The following is a 23,285-nucleotide window of genomic DNA, read 5'->3' as shown; positions in this document are numbered from 1 at the left end:
GTACTATGACAGTTAGGTTGGAGGTGAGAAAATTTGGATTTCATGGTTGAGCCGTTGCTCATAGGCCACACATCACGAGGGTAAATGCCAAACGACGCATCGCTTAGTGTAAGGAGGGAAACCATTGGACGATTGAACAGTGGAAAAACGTTGTGAGGAGTGACAAATCACGGTACACAATGTGGTGATCGGATGAAAGCGTGAGGTTATGATGAATGACTGAACGTCATCTGCCAGTGTATGTAGCGCCAACAGTAAAATTCAGAACCGGTGGTGTTGGGTGTGGTCATATTTTTCATGAAGGTGGCAGGCACGTCTTGTTGTTTTGCGTGGCACTATCACAGCACAGGTCTACATTGATGTTTTTAGCACCTTCTTGCTTCCCACTGTTGAAGATAAATTCGGTGATGGCGATTGCATCTTTCAACTCGATTGAGCACCTGTTCGTAATTAACGACCTCGGGCGGGGTGATTACACGACAATAGCATCCCCGTAATGGGCTGGCCTGCGCAGAGCCCTGACCTGAATCCTGCAGAACACCTTTGGAATGTTTTGGAACTCCGACGTGGTGCCAGGCCTCACCGACAGACATCGAAATCTCTCCTCAGTGCAGCACTCCGTAAAGAATGGGTTGCCATTCCCCAAGAAACCTTCCAGCACCTGACTGAACGTATGCCTGCGAGAGTGGGAGCTGTGATCAGGCTAAGGGTGGGCCAATGCCATAGTGAATTCCAGCATTACAGACGGAGGGCGCCACGAACATAGATGTTATTTTCAGACAGTTGTCCGGATACTTTTGATCACATAGTGTAGCTCGGGAATCGCTTCCATTTGTTCCCGCATTCCACTTGCTGCGTATGCTTGTCGGACTGCTCAGCGTGGAGAGTGGGATGAGGGACAGCAGACGCTACGCCTCTGTGACTGGTTGTGTGCAGCAGCAGCAGCAGCGGCGGCAGCGTTATCGAGTTTCAGGCAACTCTACACCCAGCCGCGCCCCGTGCCAAAAGTTGTGCTGCGGCCTTGTTCCTCGTGCCGGGCCCGGCCCCAGTTTGCCGCAGGTGATCTGGTTTGAGTCCTGGTATACCTGCCGGGCACTCGGTTTCACTGCCCTGACAAAGGTATCGTGTGGCGGACCGCTGCGAAAAAACATCGGTTCGCAACCGGCCGGCTCGAGGCTATACAGAGTGTTTTGTTCCTGGACGATTTTTCCGCAGTACCTGCTGAAGTTTTCATGAACTCTTACGGTACAAATAGGGAAAGCCGTAAGAAACGTACGCCCTAGAGTAATAATTTAGTTTTTGTAGTCTTCAGTCCGAACACTGTAACTCTCCACGTTAGTTTGTCCTCTCCATGTTTGATAACCACTGAAAGAAGACAACGATATACGATCTTTCAGTAGACCATTCATAGTAATGCATTGTCTGTTAGACTCGGATAGATGACAGCTTTACATCTTTATAATTACCGTATTCTTTTCAAAACTTTTCGAGTAATGAATTCTAATGCTGAAACTGAAAAACTTAACACACTTTTTCACGACGCAGAATTGTTTTGAAACAAACTTCAAGGTACGTCAGCACAGCATAATGAAGCGAACGTAAGAACAACAGAGAGACACATCGGGTATACCTCAAGAATCAATGTAAGGGCCGTTGTTATTGTCCCTATACCGCGTGAATCATAAATAAGGAAAATAATGGGACTCCATACAGTTACGAATAAAAAATCAAGAGCTGTTGTAACTTTTTCTCCTCCACTGATTTTTTTTAATTAGAAAAAGTTTTGCTAGTGTACGAGATAATGAAGAATTTTGAATATGACCACATTATTTTCAGTTGATACACTACATGAGCAACCAAAGTTCCGATTTGTGTCAGCCAGTGATTAGTAAAGTATCAGAAGAAACTCATCACATCATGGAGTACAAGCAATATTTTAAGAACTTGTGAACCACAGGTAGCCGACCGTGGCGGAATGCCTAGTCTCGAGTCACCTGAAATTTGAGCTGTAAACTGAAAAAGCGGTCTTTGGATAAAGGAAGAAGGCAGTTTACAACAGTATACGTCACGGGCAGGTTGTAAGGTCTTGCCGCTCTTTCCTATCGGTTTATACAGGCCGACCGGAAAGTTTCCTTCACATTCCTCGGTTTTAATTAAATTCAGTGGCATTGTAGAACTATGCACGAAGCTTTTTTTCTTATTTATTAATCATCTTGTACATTAATGACACATTCATAGCCTCAGTCTGAAACTCTCACTGCAATTTACAGTTATCTTTGAACGCTAGGTCAAATTGTGTAGTGACAGCTATTAGGGTCATTATAGAAAACCGTACGTGTTGTTTGTGACTGGGCCAGTGAAAAGGAATTAAGCTGAAGCGAGAATGAGTCTTTCATTCTGCAGGAGACTGAGTGTAGTTTTGAAACTTTCTGATTAATAGTGTGTGTCGGACCATAACTGGATCTCACAATTTTTCTCTTCATGGACATTAATATATTTCACTGAACATACGCAGGTACGACTCGCGATATATCTACACGGTTTCAGTTTTGAAACTAAATAAAAATGCATTGTACTAATATCAAGACGTAGTTACTATAACATCTCAAGAAGTAAATGAGCTTGAAACGTATACTATAAGACGAGTATCGTATACTGGGATTTGTAATTTCTGAAAAATAAGAATCGTAATATTTGATTCACATCGTGTATTCTCTCTATGTACACTTTCTAGCCAGACAGTACACAACGTCAGATGTGCCTATATCACGAAAGGAGACCGCTTTCATACTGAGTGGTCTGTGCAGCTGACTGCTCCACGGAGGACCCATGGATTTTTCCTTGTTAGAATGAATGAAACGGGAAGCACTCAACGTTGTGACGGCAATTATTGAGCTATTTCCCCGAGCAGTAGCGGCTGAAGGTCGCGAAAACTGACAACAACCGGGAGAGCTGTGTGCTGATCCAGCTCTCTTCCATACCGCACGCAGTGTCAGAGGAAGTCAAGGCGGTCGGCCGGTACCGATAGGGGTTGGTGGACGGGATTTACGTTACAGCAATAAAAGAACACAGGGGACCTTTTCTTTAATACCTTTATTATCCCTGGAACACTAACAATCTTTTCATATTCCAGTAGTCAGAAAAGAAAGAATTCATTTGAGGACTTCTACTCCCTAACCACATACTGTGCATATTCCGGAAATTTAATAATAGAGAAACTGTTATAACTCACTTTCCTCTATATGTAAACCACATTGTAGCAGAGATCGATAACGCACGCCTGTGCGGTGGCGCCCGATTTGGAGGCAAGCCGGTTCTAGTACTTGTGGTGGATGAAATGTTCAGTACCAGTACTTGCCCGGGAAAGGGATGAGAGGTGGTGGTATGTTGTTTCTGAGCACCAGACTTTGCGCCAGTGTCGTGGATCAACTTCCAAGTGTCACCGCAGTGTCTCGGGAAGCGAGGGCATAGAATGCTGATGATGGGACGTTAAGCTCGGCGGTACAGCTTGGTACTGTTTGAGAGGAGTAGGTTACGTGTCGGCACCGGCTTTCACCCTCTCCCTTCGCTCATCACCACCACACAACACAAAGATAAAATGACACTATACAAGAATCTCTTGCACGCAACAAATACACATCCGACACATCTCTCACGTATCCGCAACGAAAGGTTGCAGTGTGAGCGTGGGATACCGCAGACCTTTTCTTTGAACTTAAATCCCGTCTTTGAATTATATGATCTCAGTTTCGTTGCTGAATTCTCCCATTTTCCTTCTTCACTCTGGGAGGTATGCAGCTAGGTTACACATAATGAATTATAGTTTTCTTTGTCTAGATGACCGTAAAGTAGTGACTAGGATACTCTTAAGAACCTCTCATTGTAAAGTCATATAAAGAGTACAGTACAAGCATGGAAGTCCTAGAATAACAACGACGCGCAAACTGATATCTTTCAAGTATTTCTTATGTCGGTCAAGTACAAAGAACGCAAAGGAATATCCACTGAAGAGCCAAAGCAACGGGTACACCTGCTTTATATCGTGTAGGGCCCCTGCAAGCACGCAGAAGTGCCGCAACATGACGGCGCATGGACTCAACTAATGTCCGAAGTACTCCTGGAGGGAACTGATATCATGAATCCTGCAATGCTTTCCATAAATCCGTAAGAATACGATAGGGTGGAGATCTCTTCTGAAGAGCACGTTGCAAGGCATTCCAGATATGGTCAATAATATTCATGGCTGGGGCGTTTGGTGGCCAGCGAAAGTGTCTAAACTCAGAAGAGGCTTCCTAGAGCCACTCTGCAGCAATTACGGACGTGTGGGGTATCACATAGTCTTGCTGAAATTTTCCAAGTCCGTTGGGATGAACAATGGACATGAATGGATGCAGGTCATCAGACGTACGTGTCACCTGTCAGAGTCGTACCTAGACGTATCAGGGGTCTCATATCACTCCAACTGCGTACGCCGCACACCATTACAGAGCCTCCATCAGCTTGACCAGTTCCCTGCTGACGTGCAGAGTCCTTGGATTCGTGAGGTTGTCACCACGTACACGTCCATCCTCTCGATACCATTTCAAACCAGACTCGTCCGACCAAACAATATGTTTCTACTCATCAGCTGTCCAATGTCAGTGATGACGGGCCCAACTAGGCGTAAATGTTTGTGTCCTGCAGTCATCAAGGGACAACGAGTGGGCCTTCAACTCCGAAAGCCCTTATCGATGATGTTTCGTTGAATAGTTCGCACGCTGACACTTGTTTATGTCCCAGGATTGAAATTTGGAGCAATATGAGGAAGTGTTGCACTTCTGACGCGCTGAACGATTCCCTTCAATCGTCTTTCGTCCTGTTCTTGTAAGATCTATTTTCAGCCGTGGCTACGCTGGACATTGTTTTACCGGATACCTTATATTGACGGTACACTCATGAGATAGTCGTACGGGAAAGTCCCAACTTCATTGCTACATGTTGTGTCCCATAGGTCGTGCGCCGACTGTAACATCACGTTCAAACTTACTTAAATCTTGATAACCTGTCATTGTAGCAGCAGTAACAAATATTCAAATGTGTGTGAATTCCTAAGGGACCAAACGGCTGAGGTTATCGGTCCCTAGACTTACACACTACTTAAACCAACTTATGCTAAGAAGAACACACACACACACGCACACACACACACACACACACAAACACACACACACACACACACACACATATGCCCGAGGTAGGACTCGAACCTTGGGCTGCAGGGGCCGCGCAATCAGTGACATTGTGCCTCAAACCACGCTGCCACTCCGCGCGGCTCAGCAGTAACCAATCTAACAACTGCACCATATATGTGTTATCTTATTTGGGCGTTACCGACCACATCGCTGTATTCTGTCTGCTTACATATCTGTGTATTTGAATACGCGTGCCTATAGCAGTGTCTCTGGCGCTTCAGTGTACAACGAATGAAATGTCTTGAGCGATGTTAATCATTTTTATGAGACAGGTTTGAAAACTTGACCCTTAGGAGCCGGACAGGGTGGCCGAGCGGTTCTAGGCGCTTCAGTCTGGAACCGCGCAACCGCTACGGTCGCAGGTTCGAATCCTGCCTCGGGCATGGATGTGTGTGATGTTCTTAGGTTAGTTAGGTTTAAATAGTTCTGAGTTCTAGGGGACCGATGACCTCAGCAGTTAAGTTCCATAGTGCTCAGAGTCATTTGAACCATTTTTTTTTACCCTTAGGATTCTGAGTAAAGGCACTTTTTCTGTGTTATTCGACAGAATGACCTTGCGTTTGTAAAGGAGCCAAGTACATATCGATCGATACGAGGCAGATGGCAACGATCTTGTATCATTTTGTAGCGGTCCAGTCGGCCTTGGGCGAAAGGGGGTATCACATTTTTCTTTAACGGAGCCTTTGTGATATTGCATTAGGAATCGGAAAATTGGCAATGGCGCTCCTGTAACAGGGCTCCGGACCTCCGTCTGTTACAGTGACGCACAGATTGGACGCGGCGCTGCGCGAGAGAAACGGGGGCGGATTTTTTTTTAATAATATCGTCCTTTGAAAACGGGCCGTGTTCCCTTGTTCTAGAAGTATTTAATGAAACGAGCACAAAATTCTGCCTTTGATGTCATGACGGTGTATTGAGTCGGCATTATTAGATTCTGATTAAAGAGGGCGACTCGAAAGAAGCTTCCTCGGCTGCTAGCGACTGCGACCACCCGTGCCTCTCTCCGACTAGCGCCTGCGCCGTATGCAACCTGCTGTGCGACTTGCACCTGACGATAGCATTAACGTGCTTCACGTGAGTCGAACTCGATAGGGAATGGGACCACGTGAAAAATTGGCAGACGTCAACTTATTGCAGTCAGGGGCCGAACACTCTCTCTTCGCTCACATACGAGGAGAAGTCTACCGTGTCTGGTGTGATTGATGACTTCCGTTCAGTTTTATTAGTATTATTGTCGTTATTATTAAGACACAAAGGAATTGCAGACACTGGCCGCGACTGGAGAAAGTTGAAAACTCCTGGCCGATCAGGATTCGAGCCCGGGTCTTCTGCTTACTAGTCAGATTCTCTGACCGCTAATCCAACCGCAAATAGTCGTCAGCGTACCTGCACGGACTGCCCTAGAACGCCTTGTAACGTAGCAAATTATTACGAGTTATCATCCTGCTTTGAAAGCGTAGGTTGCCATGGACTTGCATAACACTGCGTGCAATACGCTCTATGAATATGAAGAAGTAATATTAAATATTAATCGATCTTTTTCATACTTAGTATAGCAAACTCTATGGATAACGCAACCATACTGTTAAAATTCGAAATCAATAACTGAAATACTTTAGTAGGCATAAATTCTTACCTAAAGCACATAATAACTATGCTGGCATTGTCAAACTGAGTTAGGGACTGTAATGCATTCATTTACAGCATCAATTGACATTACAGCCAAGAGGATAGGCTCTTATCATGTAATTATCTGGAATTTTCTTTAGTTTCATTACCACAGATTTCTGACGTAATTAAAAGTGTTTTGGAAAATTATCATTTCATCGTGTTTCGCTTGTGTGAGCGTTTTGGAGAGACTGAAAGAGTGAGTGGAGTACATAAGTAAAGCGAGAATGTGATATTTTGTTAAAATAATGTTAATGAATGCGTGAGGAACTTTTGCAAATTGGGGAATTTGTGACGTACGCTATGTGATCAAACGTATCCCATCACCCCCAAAAACGTACGTTTTCGATATTACGTGCATTGTGCTGCCACCTGCTGCCATGTACTCCGTATCAGCGACATCAGTAGTCATTAGACATCGTGAGAGAGCAGAATGGGGCACTCCGCGGAACTCACGGACATGGAACGTGGTCAGGTGATTGGGTGTCACTTGTGTCATACGTCTGTACGCGAAATTTCCACAGCTCCTAAATATCCCTAGATCCACTGTTTCCTATCTGATAGTGAAGTGCAAACGTGAAGGAACATACAGCACAAAAGCGTGCAGGCCGACCTCGTCTGTTGACTGACAGTTAAAGAGGGTCGTAATGTGTAATTGGCAGGCATCTATCAAGACCATCACACAGGAATTCCAAACTGCGTCAGTATCCACTACAAGTACTATGAAAGTTAGGTGGGAGGTGACAAAACTTGGATTTCGTGGTACAGCGGCTGATCATTAGCCAAACATCACGACTGTAAATGCCAAACGACGTCTCGCTTGGAGTGAGGAGCAGAAACACTGGAAGACTGAACAATGGAAAAAACGTTGTGTGGAGTGAAGGATCACGGTACACAATGTGGCGATCCGGTGAGAGGGTGTGGGTATGGCGAATGGACGGCGAACGTCGTCTGCCAGTGTGTGTAGTGCCAACAGCAAAATTCGGAGGTGCTGGTGCTATGGTGAGGTCGTGTTTTGTCGTTTCGCGTGGCACTATCACAGCATAGGCTATATTGATGTTTTAAGCATATTCTTGCTTCCCACTGTTGAAGAGCAATTCGGGGATGGCGATCGCACCTTTCAGCACGATCGAGCACCTGCTCATAAAGCACTGCCTGTGGTGGAGTGGTTACACGACAAAAACATCCCTTTAATGGACTGGCCTGCACAGAGTCCTTAAATAAATCCTAGGGAACACTTTTGGGATGTTTTGGAACGCCGACTTGGTGCCATGCCTCACCGGCCGACATCGATACCTCTCCTCAGTGCAGCACTCCGTGAAGAATGGGCTGCCGACCGATGTGGCCGAGCGGTTCTAGGCGCTTCAGTCGCGAACTGCGCAACTGCTACGGTCGCAGGTTCGAATTTTGCCTCGGGCATGGATGTGTAGTTAGTTAGGTTTAAGTAGTTCGAAGTTCTAGGGGCTGATCACCTCAGATGTTAAGTCCCGTATTCTGAGTCATTTGAACCATTTTTGAAGAATGGGCTACCATTCCCCAAGAAGCCTTCCAGCACCTGATTGCTCGCGAGAGTGGAAGCTGTCATGAAGCCTAAGGGTGGGCCAACACCTTATTGAATTCCAGCATTAGCGGTGGAGTGCGCCACGAACTTGTAAGTAATTTTCAGCCAGTTGTCCAGATACTTTTGATTACATAGTTTATGTCCGAGTGACCTCCATTTTGCAAAAGTCAGCCGGAAGGGGCGTTGAGTATCAAACGTATTAGCCATTTTTTTGTGGAAAGGAGCTGTATGTTGTTTTCATTAAATTTTATTTAGTTTTGGAATTACGAGATGTCTGGTTTAAATTACTTGCGGTAGCCTGATCGGCTGGCAATACAAACACCGCGAGTATAGAAGTCATAGTCGCTCGGGAGCCGTTTTCTGGTAAACAACTATATCAAACCGCGCTGATCGAATTGTGCAAAAAGGAAGAAATTCGCGCATTTAATCGGTTGTCGTGTCATTGACAAAAATATACAATACTGAGTATTTTGTGGAAGTTTGAGCTTTGTGAGTGGTTTATTTTAGGAGATATTCGCGTGTGAACATTTCATTTCGTACATAAACTCCGGGTGGCGTGTTTCATGCAGATTACGATACATTATGGTGAGCACTTCTTTATAAGGAGCCTACTGAACAACTGGGAGTGTTAACTCGTAAATAGTCGTGGGTCAGTGGCTGTTTAGGACGTTCAAAATATAGGGTATCTTCTAGCTGCTTTCAGGTGTGGACTTGTAAGAGAGAAAGTCAGTAACATTGTATAGTTGATGTTGGGATATTAAATACGGGCCTGATAACCATTTTCCGTATTTTAAAGACAATAATTCAAGTAAAAGGAAATTTTAGCTATATTTTCATACGAGTCATGCAAGAATCCCGAAAGCTCGAAAGTTTAACTAACCTTCAGCTATTACCCATGGACTGGAGCTATGTGGCCTTTGCGTAGTAAGTATTAAGTCGGATATTCGTTAACGATGCTTTTGTCGACTAAACCAGTATCTACCATCGCAGAGAGACGGGCACACTACCCAAAACCTATCCAGGTGGGGGGACTGGTTTTTGTAAAGGATAGTCAGAGGTCAACTCGCCCTGGCGCAGCCGCCCGTCAGACTCCAATTCTCAACTTATCCACACACTACGAACTTAGTGCCTCTCGTCCATTATCCTCATTAATCGCGGCATTTCGCAGATTCCCGTAAGAGTCCGAGCCTGATGTGCATCCGCACTGAAGACGACGAGGGACAGTGATCTCTTCACTGTGGATGCACACCAGGCTCGGACTCTTACGGGAAACGGCAAAATGCCGCGAGTAATGAGGATAACGGGTGAGGGGCACTAAGTTAGTAGTGTGTGGATAAGTTGAGAATCTGAATCTCACGAGAGGCGTGCAAGGGTACTCCGTGCAGTGACGCCGACAACTGTGTCTGGATGGTTTAGTGGGGAGAGCATCAGCCTGAAAGCAGGAGAACAGGGCTCCAATACCGGTCCGACCGAATTTTCAATTTTCCTCATTGTTTTAAAAGTATGCTCCCTCGCGTTTGATGTCCGAGTTTCCTTTGTGTCTCAATTCATAGTGGCTGCTGGATCAAGAACGGTGTCGGCTCTTTTGCCCGTGTGCGAAAGAACACACACCACATATTACACTATTATTATTGTCATTATTGGCATTTGGCCTTCACCATACAGACATGCATCACATTTTCAAAGTACCTTTCTTAATGGTTATTCCAATTTACAATTCGTGAATTGCTATTTACAAAAATAAAAATCCACACATAACGTATATATTGTGTGTAGATACATTACGGGCCTAATTGTGGTATAATCAATTAATCAGTAGTTTATAGTGGTATCATTTATCAGTCATATATTCATACTGTAATTATTTTTGTAAATAGCATTTTCGCGAATTGTAAATTGGAATAACCATTAAGAAAGGTACTTTGAAAATTGCTACAAAAAGAAGAAATGCAGATGATAAACGGGTATTCATTGGACAAATATATTATACTAGAAATGACATGTGATTACATTTTCACGCAATTTGGATGCTTAGATCCTGACAAATCAGTACCCAGAACAACCACCTCTGGCCGTAGTAACGGCCTTTATACGCCTGGGCATTGAGTCAAAGAGAGCTTGGATGGCGCGTGCAGGTACAGCTGCCCATGCAGCTTCAACACGATACCACAGTTCATCAAGAGTAGTGACTGGCGTATTGTGACGAGCCAGTAGCTCGGCCACCATTGACCAGACGTTTTCAATTGGTGAGACATCAGGAGAATGTGCTGCCCAAGCAGCAGTCCAACATTTTCTGTATCCAGAATGGCCCGTACAGGAACTGCAACATGCGGTCGTCCATTATCCTGCTGAAATGTAGGGTTTCGCTGGGATCGACCACTGGTCAAAGTGCCGACAATGAGAACAAGAGGTGGCCGAGACGTGTAACCAATGGCACCGCATACCATCACGCCAGGTGATACGCTAGTATGGCGACGACGAATACACGCTTCCAATGTGCGTTCACCGCGACGTCGTCAAACACGGATGCAACCATCATGATGCTGTAAAGAGAACCTGGATTCACCCGAAAAAATGACGTTCTGCCATTCGTGCACCAAGATTCGTCGTTGAGTACACCAATCGCATTCGCTCCTGTCTTTGATACAGCGCCAAGGGTAACCGCAGCCATGGTCTCCGAGCTGATACTCCATGTTGCTGCAAACGTCGTCGAACTGTTCGTGCAGATGGTTGTTGTCTTGCAAACGTCCCCATCTGTTGACTCAGGGATCGAGACGTGGCTGCACGACCCGTTACAACCATGCGGATAAGATGCCTGCCATCTTGACTGCTAGTGTTACGAGGCCGTTGGGATCCCACACGGCGTTCCGTATTACCCCCCTGAACCCACCGATTCCATATTCTGCTAACAGTCATTGAATCTTGACCAACGCGAGCGGCAATGTCGCGATACGATAAACCGCAATCGCGATAGGCTACAATCCGACCTTTATCAAAGTCGGAAACCTCCTTACACGAGGCATCACAACAACGTTTCACCAGGCAAAGCCGGTCAACTGCTGTTTGCGTATCAGAAATCGGTTGGAAACTTTCCTCGTGTCAGCACGTTGTTGATGTCGCCACCGACGCCAATCTTGTGTGAATACTCTGGAAAGCGAAATCATTTGCGTATCATAGCATCTTCTTCCTGTCGGTTAGATTTCGCGTCTGTAGCACGTCATCTTCGTGGTGTAGCAATTTTAATGGCCAGTAGTGTAGTTAGAGCAGACATATTGAAGAGTCTGAACATCACATTTAAAACTGCTACACGCGTTTGGGTTGGCAACAACACTGAAGCCGACGCTGGAGGAGCAATGTGCGTTAAGCAGTGTGCTGATCTTGGGCTTTTATTGTGACTTACATGTCATACACGAAAACAGTAGATAACTCACGTCTTCTTCTTCATTACGCAAATGACGCAATGGAGGTTCATTTAGTCCTATTCGGATGGGAGTTTGCCATGATTAAAGCGTAGGCACGTGATGTTATGAAACCCCTGCTGCTATTCCAATCAGTAAATAAAGGCGATAAGGCTATTTTACGCTGCAGCTAGCCATATTTCACCCCTTTCCACATCTCGGTCGAATTTCATTGGGTCTGCGAGACGTTTCTCGGTTTTGATTAAGCCCAGAATTTCTTCATAATGAAGTCTATCACTTAGAATTTATCCTAAGTTAGTTGCTCGCTTTACTAAGCTGTCTACTGTTTCATTCTGAAATATACCACTGTGCCCTGTAGTTCACAAGAAATTTGTTACTATTCCTGCTTTCTTATTTGTAAGAAAATCTTTACTAAGTCTATAATTATAGGTCACACACTTTTGTTCCATTTTGATTTTTTGAGGCTCTTAAGTACACTTAGGGAATCTGTTAATATCACCATAAGGCTTCGTCTGCAAGATCTGCCGTATTTTACTGCTTCTTTAACTGCGGTGGCTTCCGCGTAATAGACTCTTGCCTCCTTCGATAGAGAGTAGCCGGCCGGTGTGGCCGTGCGTTTCTAACCGCTTCAGTTTGGAACTGCGTGACCGCTACGGTCGCAGGTTCGAATCCTGCCTCGGGCATGGATGTGTGTGATGTCCTTAGGTTAGTTAGGTTTAAGTAGTTCTAAGTTATAGGGGACTGATGACCTCAGATGTTAAGTCCCATAGTTCTCAGAGCCATCTGAACCATTTTTGATAGAGACTAAAGGGCTTCATAATTATCCGCAGGGTCGTATGTTGCACATCTTACTTTATTGCTGTCGATGATCTTGGATTCATCGCATAAATCTTCGTCGAATACAGGAAAGTACTACTGAGCAAGATGGTGATTTCAGTCTACAAATTTAGAGAACTGTACGATGTTATTAATGATTATTACATTTTCTTCTCCGTAGGTGAACGGGGATAGGAGTGCTGGTAAACATCGTATGTCTGTATTTTATTTTCATAGGAGGTCCACCATTCAAGAGATTTCATAATCAATGGCTTTAATCTACACTCCTGGAAATGGAAAAAAGAACACATTGACACCGGTGTGTCAGACCCACCATACTTGCTCCGGACACTGCGAGAGGGCTGTACAAGCAATTATCACACGCACGGCACAGCGGACACACCAGGAACCGCGGTGTTGGCCGTCGAATGGAGCTAGCTGCGCAGCATTTGTGCACCGCCACCGTCAGTGTCAGCCAGTTTGCCGTGGCATACGGAGCTCCACCGCAGTCTTTAACACTGGTAGCATGCCGCGACAGCGTGGACGTGAACCGTATGTGCAGTTGACGGACTTTGAGCGAGGGCGTATAGTGGGCATGCGGGAGGCCGGGCGGACGTACCGCCGAATTGCTCAACACGTGGGGCGTGAGGTCTCCACAGTACATCGATGTTGTCGCCAGTGGTCGGCGGAAGGTGCATGTGCCCGTCGACCTGCGACCGGACCGCAGCGACGCACGGATGCACGCCAAGACCGTAGGATCCTACGCAGTGCCGTAGGGATCCGCACCGCCACTTCCCAGCAAATTAGGGACACTGTTGCTCCTGGGGTATCGGCGAGGACCATTCGCAACCGTCTCCATGAAGCTGGGCTACGGTCCCGCACACCGTTAGGCCGTCTTCCGCTCACGCCCCAACATCGTGCAGCCCGCCTCCAGTGGTGTCGCGACAGGCGTGAATGGAGGGACGAATGGAGACGTGTCGTCTTCAGCGATGAGAGTCGCTTCTGCCTTGGTGCCAATGATGGTCGTATGCGTGTTTGGCGCCGTGCAGGTGAGCGCCACAATCAGGACTGCATACGACCGAGGCACACAGGGCCAACACCCGGCATCATGGTGTGGGGAGCGATCTTCTACACTGGCCGTACACCTCTGGTGATCGTCGAGGGGATACTGAATAGTGCACGGTACATCCAAACCGTCATCGAACCCATCGTTTTACCATTACTAGACCGGCAAGGGAACTTGCTGTTCCAACAGGACAATGCACGTCCGCATGTATCCCGTGCCACCCAACGTGCTCTAGAAGGTGTAAATCAACTACCCTGGCCAGCAAGATCTCCGGATCTGTCCCCCATTGAGCATGTTTGGGACTGGATGAAGCGTCGTCTCACGCGGTCTGCACGTCCAGCACGAACGCTGGTCCAATTGAGGCGCCAGGTGGAAATGGCATGGGAAGCCGTTCCACAGGACAACATCCAGCATCTCTACGATCGTCTCCATGGGAGAATAGCAGCCTGAATTGGTGCGAAAGGTGGATATACACTGTACTAGTGCTGACATTGTGCATGCTCTGTTGCCTGTGTCTATGTGCCTGTGGTTCTGTCAGTGTGATCATGTGATATATCTGACCGCAGGAGTGTGTCAATAAAGTTTCCCCTTCCTGGGACAATGAATTCGCGGTGTTCTTATTTCAATTTCCAGGAGTGTATTTCCAGAGAAATAGTTAAATTTTTCGGTGTCTGACCAACATGGCTCCAGTGCACACTCGAATGCATCGATACCGAAGTTTGTCTCGCTTCGATATACAGTTCCTGCCCATCACGAAAAAATGTGCATCCATAATCTACGACTGATCTTACGAGATCCCTATACAAGTTGAGCAGAATTTTCAGGTGTGATCCCCACCATTTGTTGGCCTTAAATTTCAGTGCAATCATTCTTGTTTCCGTCTCAGAAGAAATATCATTCATATGAGGTCTCATGATTGGTGTCGAGTCAATTTTCATTCCCATAAAGTTATCTTTACTTCTGAATGGGATATTTATTCCATCAAACTTCGTACTATCCTGGCAATCTGGAACTCTTCTTCGATGACTTTTTCCTGTGTTATCTCCAGGCCATTCTCTTTCAACCAAATCCTAAGCTTTGATACGGTATGATCCGTAATTTCCTTTGATGTTCTTGCGGAATGTTGTTGTTGTTGTGGTCTTCAGTCCTGATACTGGTTTGATGGAGCTCTCCCTGCTACTCTATCCTGTGCAAGCTTCTTCATCTCCCAGTAACTACTGCACCCTACATCCTTCTGAATCTGCTTAGTGTATTCATCTCTTGGTTTCCCTCTACGATTTTTACCCTCCACGCTGCCCTCCAATACTAAATTGGTGATCCCTTGATGCCTCAGAAAATGTCTTACCAACCGATGCCCTCTTTTAGTTGTGCCATAAATTTCTCTTCTCCCCAATACTATTCAATACCTCCTCATTAGTTATGTGATCTACCCATCTAACCTTCATCATTCTTCTGTAGCATCTTACGGACTAAGTGGTGGAATACAGTCAAAGATCATGAGCGAATTGTGAGGTAGATACTCTTTGCGAGAAACATTTTCCAAGGTCTCGCTTATGCACCATGTATTGCCAAGGACTCTCTATAGCTCCCTGAGGAAGACCGTTGTCAACTCTCCGAGGCCCGATGGCTTTTCTATTGTACTTAAAATAGATTCTTCTTTCTGAGAGCAAAAATTTAATTCTACAGATTATTTTAGTGTCAAACCTGTTGAAACAAGTTTTCTTTTCAAGTACTTCGATTTTCCCATTCTCATAAGCTATATCATAGAATACCGAAAACACGAAACATTTGTCCACAAAAGTCCACTGAATGTCAGCTGTCTCAATCCCTATATTGACAAGAGCACTATTTTTGTTTCAGAAATCCAAACTGGGTCCTGAAAATAACATTATTCCACACCATCCACCTGAGGCATGCTGCAAGACCCTTAACTCGCGCCAGATTTGCCGGTATGTGCTGCGATGTGTGGTTGTTTTAGGTTTGCTGAGACAGAGCAGGCTGGGGCACGGGGAAGGGGGATTTTTCTGGTGGTTGCCACTGCAAGATGGCGCTTGGAGTCTGGTTCGGCTGCGAGGCGATCGGTACGAAAGCACTTTGTTTGGAGCTCTGTGGGCGGGTAAGAAGAAACAGCGTAAACACGCCAAGGAGGACGTTTCTGCGCCGTGGACGCATGCGACCAGAAAACCTGTGGCCAGTGGCTACTTCTGTTTTCAGATCTCGCTGTTGGTGCTGGTTTATACGGAGGACATAGCCTTGCTGCTCCTGGATTTATTAAGGTCAGGTGAGCCATATACGTCTCCTAGTGCGTTCGTGGTTTTCCGTAGATCTGGGCAGTGGAGTGTGTAGCACAGTTCTTAGAATATTATTCGGCAGCTTATCCGTTTTTCCTGTTATGATGAATCATGTTGTTCATTATTTCGACACGTAACCATATTGCTTATTCAGTGCTCCTTTTGTGTGTTCATGGCGATCTAGTATCGCTATGCTAAGTCTCCCTTTGGATGTAACTTGTTTTCGTTTTTGGCATCTATTGCCAAGCGTTTCTGTTTCATAGCGATCACCTGTTGAGAGTTTACTATTGTATGTGTGTTTATTTTTTTAACTAAAAAATCTTATGTTTGGTATTTTTATCTTTTACCGTTTATATTGGGCTTTATATGTTATCATAATCAGGGCAGTGTATCCGCTGGAAATTTGTCTGAAGAATTTTTGGCTATTTGAGTCACTTTTTGGTATCTCATATTTGAATTTGATAAAAGTTGCAACCTCTCTCGAGGCACCCCTCTTTATTAATTACGTTAATATGGGGGACAGTAATACGCATTTCCTGGCTGGCCTTAAAGAGTTGTGGTGTATTACAGAAGTCAGTTATTATTTGGTCCCTCACGTCAGTCGTGGCGTCTGCCTACACGACCTGGGGGTACCCTATGCGTGCTTATTTTGGTAGAAGTCTTAGGACAGGCTGTTGGTGATCATGCCTTGCAGGCGCCATTTATGTCTGTATTCTTTCCGTTATGTTTGGTATTTTTATCTTTTATCGTTTGTAAAAGTTACTAGTGCGTGTGTGTGCTTATTTATTTTTTAAATAAAGAATCTTATACCTGTTAATTGGGACATTTGGATAAAACTTAAACGAATCTTGAAAGAGCATCCAAATCTGTCACGTATCTTGTAAGTTTTAATTCTATTTCATGTTATTTCTAATGAAATAATGATTCCTTTCTTGAAATCACTAGAATTCATAATAATAATCTGCTGCCCAGTTTGCGTTTGTAATACTAACTATTGCGTAGGCCAATAAACTTCAAAATGTTGTAAACAAAAATGCTTAATTCCCCCCCCCCCCCTCCATGTCCACGCCATTCCTAGTTCAGTCGAGAACACACAGTGGAACCGCTGTGCCACGCACCACCACCATTCTAATCTCTCTTCAACCATTATTTGAAATGTCTTTGACAATGCTATAGTCCTATAAGGCGACGGGTTTATACTTTCTTTGTTTGGTTTACGAGTAGGCATTAAAATTGTGTTGGCCATTCCTCAGGTTCTGGACCACACATCCACATTTCACCACACAATCTTTGTAGTATGGAAAGCCCTCAGATGGCAAGTTTCGGATAATTCTATAATGTATTTCGTCGGTATCTGGTGGTGTATTGATGAATTTTGTAAAGCATTAATCAGTTATTGTTCCGTAAAGGGGGACACAATTCATGACCTGTTTTATCGTCATGAAAGCAAACATTTTCGCTGAAGGTTAAAGCTGGTGCAGATCTGTCCAAGAATGGCAAGAACCAAAGCATTTGTTACTCGATGAATTTTGTGTTCGATTTCCCATATCTAAAATATCTGATCTTATGCCACACCTCTGATGATCTGGTATGTTTTTGTATTGATTCACAGTACTGGATCCAACTTTCCCTCTTGAGCTCGATCAGAACCTTGTTTTGTTGTTTCTGTTCGCTTGTCATGTAAAAAACGTTCTGAAATTGGTGTGTTCCCATATAGATTGCTCAGAAAATACTGTACCGCATTTTTTTTTCTCAGTCGAAAACAATGCTTCGAATGCAAAACGTTACGTATGTATTACTTGAAGTCTCCTGAGTGAGCGCGCCAAGTTTCCGTCACTTCCGACAGATAGCGGAGCTGCAGGATAGTTTCAAAATGGCGTCTGCAGGTGATGTACGTTACAAGCAACGAGCCGTCATTGAATTTCTCACTGCAGACAAAAAGAAACTGTGGTGAATATTCACGAACGCTTGTGCAAAGTCTATGGAGCGTCTGCTGTCGACAGAAATACAGTTAGCCGATGGGCACGGAGTGTGAGGTCATCAGAAGGCTGTTCGGCGAAGCTCCATGATTTGCAGCGGCCGGGGAGACCATCCACGGCTGACATGTTGCAGCGAGCTGATGTAGTCATTCGCAAGGACAAACATACGTGGAAGTCATTTTGAGGACAATGAGGAGGTAATTTACACACTGAAGCACTGGCTCCGCCACCAGGACAAGTATTGGTGCCAACAGGGCATACGCACCCTTGGTTCGTGCTACAGGAAGGCCATAGAGTGGGAAGGAGATTACGTGGAAGAATAGGGCGTGTAGATAAAAGACCATTCTTTCGTGTTCTCATTATGTTCAATAAAGAATTGTTGAATAAAAAAATGCGGTGCGTTACTTTCTGGGCAACCCACGTATATTACAACAAGGCTTGGTCGTGCGGTAGCGTTCTCGCTTCCCACGCCCAGGTTCCCGGGTACTATTCCCGGCGGGGTCAGGGATTTTCTCTGCCTCGTGATGGCTGGGTGTTGTGTGATGTCCTTAGGTTAGTTAGGTTTAAGTAGTTCTAAGTTCTAGGGGACTGATGACCACAGATGTTAAGTCTCATAGTGCTCAGAGCCATTTGAGACATTTTTCTTTAACAACAGGGCTAATGTTCTCCTTGCTAAGGCCCTGCAGCAGTTTATGTTCCACCAGACACCTGCCGATCGTTTGTCTTTGTTGCTGCTTCTTAGGGAAGAATTTCTTGATATCGTTTCCAGTTTACTTCTCTAACGTTCCATATACTAATACCCGATCTTTACAAGAGTAAGATTGTGATCCGATCGTAGAGAATCCTGCAATATTTGCGACATAGACATTATTGCAATTCAAGTGGAGTACTGTGTTAGGTCTAACGCTGCTCGTTCGATTAGATAGACAACTTTCAATACCCACCAATACTCTAGGGAATAGTGAAACTATCTTCTATTTCTTGCATTACAGTTTCTTGATATCGTTTCCAGTTTGCTTTTCTAACGTTCTATATAGCAGTGGGGTTTGTATTTGATAGCGACTATGCTCGCACCCGATCTTTATAAGAATGAGATTATGATCCGATCCTAGAGAATCCTGGAATAGTTGCGACGTAGACATTAATGCAATTCAAAATGGCATACGCTGTTAGGTATAAAGCTGATTTTATTCTCTAGAGGGCCATAACAATTGCTGGAAAATAGTCATTCACAACAGTCAGCTATTCATTATCCAACAATGCGAGAATGGATTCGTCTATTCTGTCATTATACTTCGTGCCCCTACTGACATTTTAAGCATTATAGTCACTGCAGGTTTTAAATTTTCAGACATTTCCAGGGGCAGATGTGGACTCTGACCACAATCTATTGGTTATGACATGTAGATTAAAACTGAAGAAACTGCAAAAAGGTGGGAATTTAAGGGGATGGGACCTGGATGAACTGAAAGAGCCAGAGGTTGTACAGAGTTTCAGAGAGAGCATAAGGGAACAATTGACAGGAATGGAGGAAACAAATACAGTAGAAGAAGAATGGATAGCTTTGTGGGATGAAGTAGTGAAGGCAGCAGAGGATCAAGTAGGTAAAAAGTCGAGGACTGGTAGAAATCCTTGGGTAACAGAAGAAATATTGAATTTAATTGATGAAAGGAGAAAATATAAAAATGCAGTATATGAAGCAGGCAAAAAGGAATACAAACGTCTCAAAAATGAGATCGACAGGAAGTGCAAAATGGCTAAACAGGGATGGCTAGAGGACAAATGTAAGGATGTAGAGGCTTATCTCACTAAGGCTACGATAGATACTGCCTACAGGAAAATTAAAGAGACCTTTGGAGATAAGAGAACCACTTGCATGAACATCAAGAGCTCAGATGGAAACCCAGTTCTAAGCAAAGAAGGGAAAGCAGAAAGGTGGAAGGAGTATATAGAGGGTCTATACAAGGGCGATGAACTTAAGGACAATATTATGGAAATGGAAGAGGATGTAGATGAAGATGAAATGGGAGAAACGATACTGCGTGAAGAGTTTGACAGAGCACTGAAAGACCTGAGTCGAAACAAGGCCCTCGGAGTAGACAACATTCCATTGGAACTACTGACGGCCTTGGCAGAGCCAGGCCTGACAAAACTCTACCATCTGGTGAGCAAGATGTATGAGACAGGCGAAATGCCCTCAGACTTCAAGAAGAATATAATAATTCCAATCCCAAAGAAAGCAGGTTTTGACAGATGTGAAAATGACCGAACAATCAGCTTAATAAGCCACAGCTGCTAAATATTAACACGAATTCTTTACAGACGAATGTAAAAACTAGTAGAAGCCGACCTGGGGGAAGATCAGTTTGGATTCCGTAGAAATGTTGGAACACGTGAGGCAATACTGACCTTACGACTTATCTTAGAAGAAAGATTAAGGAAAGGCAAACCTACGTTTCTACCATATGTAGACTTAGAGAAAGATTTTGACAATGTTGACTGGAATACTCTCTTTCAAATTCTAAAGGTGGCAGGGGTAAAATACAGGGAGCGAAAGGCTATTTACAATTTGTACAGAAACCAGATGGCAGTTATAAGAGTCGAGGGACATGAAAGGGAAGCAGTGGTTGGGAAGGGAGTGAGACAGGGTTGTAGCCTCTCCCCGATGTTATTCAGTCTGTATATTGAGCAAGCAGTGAAGGAAACAAAAGAAAAATTCGGAGTAGGTATTAAAATCCATGGAGAAGAAATAAAAACTTTGAAGTTCGCCGATGACATTGTAATTCGGTCAGAGACAGCAAAGGACTTGAAAGAGCAGTTGAACGGAATGGATAGTCTCTTGAAAGGAGGATATAAGAAGAACATCAACAAAAGCAAAACGAGGATAGTGGAATGTAGTCGAATTAAATCGGGTGATGCTGAGGGAATTAGATTAGGAAATGAGACACTTAAAGCAGTAAAGGAGTTTTGCTATTTGGGGAGCAAAATAACTGATGATGGTCGAAGTAGAGACGATATAAAATGTAGAGTGGCAAAGGCAAGGAAAGCGTTTCTGAAGAAGAGAAATTTGTTAACATCGAGTATAGATTTAAGTGTCAGGAAGTCGTTTCTGAAAGTATTTGTCTGGAGTGTAGCCATATATGGAAGTGAAACGTGGACGATAAATAGTTTAAACAAGAAGAGAATAGAAGCTTTCGAAATGTGGTGCTACAGAAGAATGCTGAAGATTAGATGGGTAGATCACATAACTAATGAGGAAGTACTGAATAGGATTGGGGAGAAGAGAAGTTTGTGGCACAATTTGACCAGAAGAAGGGATCGGTTGGTAGGACAAGATCTGAGGCATCGAGGGATCACCAATTTAGTATTGGAGGGCAGCGTGGAGGGCAAAAATTGTAGAGGGAGACAAAGAGATGAATACACTAAGCAGATTCAGAAGGATGTAGGTTGCAGCAGGTACTGGGAGATGAAGAAGCTTGCACAGGATAGATTAGCATGGAAAGCTGAATCAAACAAGCCTCAGGACTGAAGACCACAACAACAACATAGTCACTGCATGCCATATGCGTTGGTTCTATTTGTTGAAACAAGGCCTGCCACTGATGTTCGTTTACCAGAGTTTTTAGTGAAATGTGCAACGATACAAAAGATATTAGCATATTGCCTAGTTCAATCCTAGAAGCCCCACAGCTTGGAATGGCAAATTACACAATTAGGCTATTGGTTGGAAGATTACATTTTCTTTGAACAGAATTACTACTACTCCTCTTCCGTAATCTCGGCCAGCTCTATATAGAGTATAGCCTTTGACTACAAATTGTTTATTCAGCTGGAGCGATGTTTCAGATATCGTAGCTCTGCTGTAATTGTTTGACTAAACTTCCTTTTTCTGAAACAACGGAGCGACTGTTCGACTGTAAAATGTTAAAACTCACTACTCAATACTAATAGGTTATCAATTGACGACGTATGGCCAGCAGGAGTGGCCGTGCGGTTCTAAGCGCTGTAGTCTGGAGCCGAGCGACTGCTACGGTCGCAGGTTCGAATCCTGCCTCGGGCATGGATGTGTGTGATGTCCGTAGGTTAGTTAGGTTTAATTAGTTCTAAGTTCTAGGCGACTGGTGACCTAAGCAGTTAAGTCGCATAGTGCTCAGAACCATTTGAAGCATTTTGACGACGTATGTTTCCTTCCCTTCGTATTTATACTATCCAGTTAAGTACTAAGTTGCTAAGTTTTTTCAGCCAGAACATCATTGAAACCCCGTGTAGGTTCAGTCTGTGGTTCTTATGTCGGAGAGTGTGTATTGCCTTGGATCGCTTTTCCACAACTTCTTGAATCTACTAACAAGTGGTGTGCATAATTATAGCTTCCGTGATTACTTGGTTTGCTGCTCTTCATGGAGGAAGTGGCAGGGAGGATATACAATTCCTTTGTAATTTTTGTAAGTCCGTTTCGCTGAGTTCGAGGTACAGTCTAAAGACACATGTAAAGCCCGAACAGCCTGAGAATATGTTACAGTGTGTAGATAACTTTCAGCCTTTTTTAAGCTCCAGTTGTTTTGAGGTGCTATTTGATTAAGTCGTTTCCTAAATAGGAACTCTTTAGATTTTTTGCCCTTAGCTTCATGCCAGTCTCCGCAACGTACACACGATACACTTGCGTTGTGGCATTGTTCTCTAGTATGTTGATCGCCACAACGCATTAATTTTATGAGACGAACATTCGAAGTTATTGATCCCACAATTTCTGCTTTAGAAAGTTCTGTGTAAACACCTCAAATTACTCCTTGTATAACCGTATGGTCAGAAATATATGAGTCAAAATGTAGCTCAGATATTGTCTCTGGCTGTATCAAGTAATCTGCACTTGCTGGAGATTTGGCTTTAATGTTTAATATATTTCTGCCCGCCTGTGACATATTGAGAATATGGCCACGGATCCTTAGCATACGACCGTGAATAATTTTTATCTAATGCCATAGGATGTATCCTTATTGCATCAGCGTTTTTGCTTTCTAAATACACTGTGTATCCACCGTTATCTGTAGGTTTATATGAGTTCCGTGGAAGTTGGAAGTTTTCTTGTGGTGGTATTGATACATTTGAATCTGTTGGAAATCGTTCCATATCAGAGATGTAGCATTTGTTGAGAACATTGGGATAACATTGTACGTATTTCGTATAGACACATAATTTAATCATTAATCTCTTTCGTACAGTGGCCACAAAGAGTAGTACACGGAGTAGACAAAAA

This window comes from Schistocerca gregaria, chromosome 2 (assembly GCF_023897955.1).
Source record: "Schistocerca gregaria isolate iqSchGreg1 chromosome 2, iqSchGreg1.2, whole genome shotgun sequence".
Taxonomy (NCBI): Eukaryota; Metazoa; Arthropoda; class Insecta; order Orthoptera; family Acrididae; genus Schistocerca; species Schistocerca gregaria.
Note: the sequence above shows the minus strand (reverse complement) of the source record.